The sequence below is a fragment of the Bos taurus genome, chromosome 14 (assembly GCF_002263795.3).
Source record: "Bos taurus isolate L1 Dominette 01449 registration number 42190680 breed Hereford chromosome 14, ARS-UCD2.0, whole genome shotgun sequence".
Lineage (NCBI taxonomy): Eukaryota > Metazoa > Chordata > Mammalia > Artiodactyla > Bovidae > Bos > Bos taurus.
The window spans coordinates 66644004-66649832 of NC_037341.1; the positions used below are offsets into that span (position 1 = coordinate 66644004).

The 5829-nt window shown below is 43.3% G+C and overlaps 1 pseudogene; it reads right to left on the reverse strand.

The window, feature by feature from the left end:
- On the reverse strand, positions 1707 to 2234 carry LOC514181 (ribosomal protein L23a pseudogene; annotated as a pseudogene).

Below are 5829 nucleotides of genomic sequence, written 5' to 3' on the forward strand. Positions count from 1 at the left end.
CTTAGGGCAAGGCTAATGTCTTATTCACATTTATGTGGCCATGCCTAGCACAGAGACTGGCTTAAAAAATATTTGTTGAATGAATACGTAAATATCCATTTCCACAATCCCTGAATGTTAAACATATGCCCTCTGCTTTCTGATTCATGGACTTTTAAGCGATTTCTGCCATCTTATTTCTTTCCTACTATGTCATTTTTGCATTCCTTCTTTCTAATAAAAGACTGACTCTTTCACTTAAATCCCAAGAAATCTGTTAGTCATACTCCATGAATTCCCTAAGTAGCTCTGATTGAACTCTCACTTACTATTCTCAACTAATATCAATCACATTTAATGCCAATATTTATTGCCCTCTTTGTATGCCAGCACCATGCTTGGTGCTGGGGATATGAAGCCAAATGACAGTGTCTGTGCTCTGTTTTACCCACATCTTCGGGTGTACCCTGGGACCTGATTAGGTGCCTTCATAGAGTGGGCTAGCTAAAACTCCTATTCCCATTTCTTTTCCCAGTATAGGGAAAAACCCTTTGTGGGAAGAGAGAGTCTTCTGTCCCACCATCTATTAACACTCAGGCTGTCACTTGGCACTGTTGGCCACTTTAATTAATACCCCACAGCACCAGATTAGATAAAAATTTTAGGGCAGGGATCTGGGATTTGGGGTGAATACATAGCATAAGTCAGAGTGAATTAGGAACGTTATCGACTGGAGTGATATAACGGAGGGGAGTGGGTGGGGCTGCTGCAGTGGAGGCAGGGCTTCTGAAATGGAAAAAGCATGGAGAGAAGCTGATAGAGTCTGGAGCTATACTTTCAATATGGAGGCCTCTAGCCACACGTGTCTAGTGAACACCTGAAATGTGTCTAGTCTGAATTGAGATGTTCAATAAGTGTAAAATACACCCTAGGTCTTAAACACAATACAAAAAGTTGAGAATCTCATGATCATTTTTTTATATTGATTACATGCTGACGTGATAGTGTTTTGGATATATTGCACTAAGTGAAATGTCTTATTAAAATTTATCTCATCAGTTTCTTCTTACATTTTTCATGTGGCTACCAGAAAATATGAAGTTACAAATGTAGCTCACTTTTAGGGCTGGCATTACACTTACAGCGGACAGCCCAGGTCTAGAAGCCAGACATCACCATTCGATTGGTTGTTGCTTCCACCCTCCTTCTTCCCTTTCCTCACGCCTCCCTTCCTTCCACGCCTCCCTTCCTTGCTGAGCATCTTTTATGCTCAGGTTCTGTTCTAGGCTCTGGGTTCTTCCTAACCACTTCTAATTGAGTGGTGAATAAATTCATAGAGACAAATGATTATACTCTAGTACAATTATACTAGATAAGCTCTTTCTTAGGCTATCCATGGGGAGTCCTTTGGGGGACCGTTTGGTTCTGAGGAGCTGAGGAAGCTGGAGCTGACTTTCAGTTCAGCCTGTAGCCATCTGTGGGGAATGGCTGCCCCAAATTAAATAGTTCTCTACAATTATGGTTCTAATTACTCACTAATACTCCATGGGAACAATGATCCTTTCAGTCAAGTTAGGGGTGGGAGGAGAAGAGAAAAGGAACTTAAAAATTGGGATTTTACCGTATACAGAACACTTGCTCTGGGCTTCACATGTACCATCTTACTTTATCCTCTCCACAAACCTTCCGATTATGTATTATCTCTTTTTTTTTTTTTTTTTTTAATATATAGTGAAAACTTTTATATTTGGAATTAGCCAGCTGGACTCAGTTTAGATGATGCCAATTTTGTTGGCAACATCCAAAGCATCATAGTCAGGAGCCAGTCGAACATATGCCTTCTTCTCTCCATCAGGCCTGATCAGAGTATTGACCTTAGCCACGTCAATGTCATAGAGCTTCTTCACAGCCTGTTTAATTTGGTGCTTGTTGGCCTTGACGTCCACAATGAATACCAGTGTGTTGTTGTCTTCTATTTTCTTCATGGCTGACTCGGTGGTGAGGGGGAATTTGATGATGGCATAGTGGTCAAGTTTGTTTCTCCTAGGGGCGCTCTTCCGAGGGTATTTGGGCTGCCTCCTGAGCCGCAGTGTTTTGGGCCGCCGGAAGGGGGGCGACGTCCGGATCTTCTTTTTTTTGTGGCTGTGGACACCTTTCAACACTGCTTTCTTGGCCTTCAAAGCCTTTGCTTTGGCTTCAGCTTTAGGAGGAGCAGGGGCTTCCTTCTTCGCCTTCGGCACCATCTTCATGAAAAGGCTATGTATTATCTCTAATTACAGGTAAGGAAGCCGAAGCTTCCAGATATTCAGGAATTTGCATATTTCACCTTGGCCACCTGTCTTCAAAGAGGCACTGGATAATTCGGTGTGGCTGGCTCAATGCTAATCCTTCACCAAAGTGAAAAAGTAGCTGAAAGACTTGTCTTATTGATCAGGAACTAACAACATCAGACACAAAGGATATTTCATTGCTTTCACTTTTCACTTTTTTCCTTGATTATTTTTATTTTTTCTCACATTAAAAAATTATAGTTGACTTACAATCTCATGGCTTTTACTATCCATCATCAATTTATAGTTACTTTTGGTCCAGCATCCTTGTTTCTACAATTCTACCATTTGGTCCAGTGTCACTATCCAGACTTTCGTGGGTTCTGTCCTGTGTGTTACCATCTTTCCTGTGCAGTTAACTTCTGCTTTCCTCTCAGGGGTTTTTCATATATTACATCTCAGGTGACAGAATGCCTCTGTTAACAGAGAAGAGCTCTCAGAGGTCTTTACTTTTTCTCTTTAAGCTCCTATTTTCCTTTTTATCAGTGATACTATTTCCTTTCTCATTTTTTAGTTTGAATATCCTATTGCTACCAATGATGAATATTTCCTAAAAATACTAACATTGACCATGATTATAGCTATTGTGAATTAATGGAAATGATTCTTGGACTAGCACTGAATTAGTTGAGTCGAATTAGTTCCAAGAAATAAGTCTAGGACCTTTACCTCATATCTTCAAGAGCCCCCACCCCCTGCCTCCCCAACACAAATCGTCCCTCAGAAAGAGTCTAGGAGTAGAGTGTTTAGGACAAGAGCACTGGCCTGAAGCTCACGATCTGGAGTGTGGTTCTCTGGGTCTCTGTTATGCCATCCTCAGTGCTGGTTGCATCTTCAGGTTAATTAGCAAGACAGCTGCAACTATTCCAGGCAGCCATTAAAAAAAGACAACCCAAAGAGCCTTCCAGTGGCTCTTGATGGAGAACGTGTCTTAGCAGGCTTTTTCTTGCGTCTCCTTGGCCATCCCTGGGTTATTAGCCTGTACTGATCCACTCACCCCAAAAACAGTGGCATCACCCTTGGTGGGATTGACTTTGGTGGGAGTCACCTTCCTCCGAGGCACTTGGCTATGTTACACCTAAGCAAAATTATGGCTCTGTTAGGAAGGAAGAAAAGAGAATGGGTGTTTGGCAGGCAACAAAAGTACCCACTCCAGCAAAGTTAGCACAGATCAATATGGTACAGGTAGTTATTTTGGTGGACTGTGGTAACATACAGAAACATTAGAGTCAGTGACTAGATTTTCGGGGTAATTAAGAAGTCATAGACAGTATCCAGTAAAACACTCTGCAGGCATTGAAGTTTCATTGTCAAGAATACAGTTATATATAGGATTGCTGTGTTATTGTTCTGCTGATGAATCCAGGCCTCTGCAGGGGAAAACAGATGTTTAGAGCAAAGAGCTAGAAGAGAGAAGAAATGAATCCAAGTTCTGCTGCGTAATATTCAGGTGTTTCATCAACTTAGCTGCTTGAGTCTCTGGAGAGAAGGCAAGAGGCTCTGAGTCAGATGTTCACACATAAGTAGTAGGTCAAAAATAAATTAGCCTTTTGCTACATCACGCAGCCTGGGGTAGTGTTTAGTCACATCAGATTTCCTATTTATTCACATTAACAGTAGGCACTAACAGGATGAGTATAACATGTGGGACTGGATCCGTACTACACTCTCCCTTGGGGATAGTGGGAAGTTCTGCAAATTCTTGATTATTCACAGCAACGGATGAAAGCAAGAGCACAGCTAATCTAAACTGGCAGTCAAAAGGGTTTCTTTTTGGCACTATGACTTGCCTATGAATATGTGTGTTACCTGCTGTTTTGTTACTAAAAAATCTGGCTCCAGAATTAGCAATCTCTCCACTTCCTCCCTTCTGTCCTCCTGCTGCTCTTTGGACCTCTGTTTCACTCAGATGGAATCACCCCCAGGCCTCTGCTGGTCATTCCTAGAATGACCTTCCCTGCCTTGTTCACCTGGCAAATTCATACTCCTCTTTCTGGATTCAGATCAAGGCTTTGAAAGTTCTCTCCCGCTAACGATTCTCTGCCACCCGAGTGACTAAAGCGTTCTATTGTCTTCGGAATATCTCCAGGCTAAAAAGAAGCTCTTCATCACAAGGATGACACACTGTTCCCTTCGCCTGGGCCTGAGTTGGGGGGGAAGAGTGTCCGGGGATGTGGGATTTTCAGTGCCAAACCCACAAAAGTCCAGGGAACACTGGCACAATTTGGTAATCCTAGAAGATCAGCCACTTAAGTGTAACGAGGACAGAGAGGCAAGGTGGGCTGGGAGGCAAGAAGTAATAGGCGAGGGAGAGGGTGAAATGGTGACCAAGCTCTCACAAATCCCTTTCCCTCAGACTTCAAAATTCATCATGAGGTTCAGGCTTTGAAAAACTGAGTGAAAACAGTTTTGAGATGGAGACAATTAACAAGATGTTTATCTTTTCCGATTAAAACATGTGTATTAAAAGCTTTCAGTCTTACCAGGAAGCAGTACTATTGAATTGCCATGATCACTTCAGTTCAGTTCAGTTCAGTTCAGTCGCTCAGTCATGTCCAATTCTTTGAGACCCCGTGAACCACAGAACGCCAGGCCTCCCTGTCCATCACCCAGTCCTGGAGTCTACCCAAATCCATGTCCATTGAGTTGGTGATGCCATCCAACCATCTCATCCTCTGTCGTCCCCTTCTCCTCCTGCCCTCAATTTTCCCCAGCATCAGGGTCTTTTCAAATGAGTCAGCTCTTTGCATCAGGTGGCCAAAGTATTGGTCAAGCACTTACGAGGTGCTTAGTGAGAGCTCAATCTCCCAAACTGCCCTTGTAAGTTATTCCCCACTCATTCATTCATTTATCCCTTCAACAGTCATTCGCTGAGTGCCAGGCACCATGTGGGGGCCGTCAGTCTGGAAAAGGCAAGGCGGGGGCCCTGTCTCCACCAGGAGCCAACTCTCAACTCTTTCCTGTACCTCTTCTTATTTGTAGTTGATGGCTTTTCTATGCAGGGGGATCTTGGTGGGCTTCCAGAACCATCTTGAGAACGAAAGAGCAGAACCTTGGCAAGTTTGACTATAACTTGAGACTCAAGTTCTCTGAGTTGCCCAAGAAAGAGCATCACCAACTAAAGAGCTTGCCTGGTGGCTCAGTGGTACAGAATCCACTTAAGAGGCCAGAGACATGGGTTCAATCCCTGGGTCAAGAAGTCCCCCGAAGAAGGAAATGGAAACCCATTCCAATATTCTTGCCTGAAAAATCTCATGGACAGAGGAGTCAGATGAGCTACAGTCCATGGGGTCACAAGAGTCAGACATGACTTAGGACTCAACTACAGTTTATTCTCAGCTTAAATGCAATTGTGAGATGTAGAAGCAAATCATTTTTGGGTTAACTGTGTAGCTCCTGTCCTCATCACTTCCCTCCATCTATCCCCAGTGAACTATTCATAGCTCCCTGAACATGCTTGCTCCTCTGGCTTCTAGGCTTTCCTGTGGGCTGTTTAGTTTGCCTGACACCCTTCCCAAGA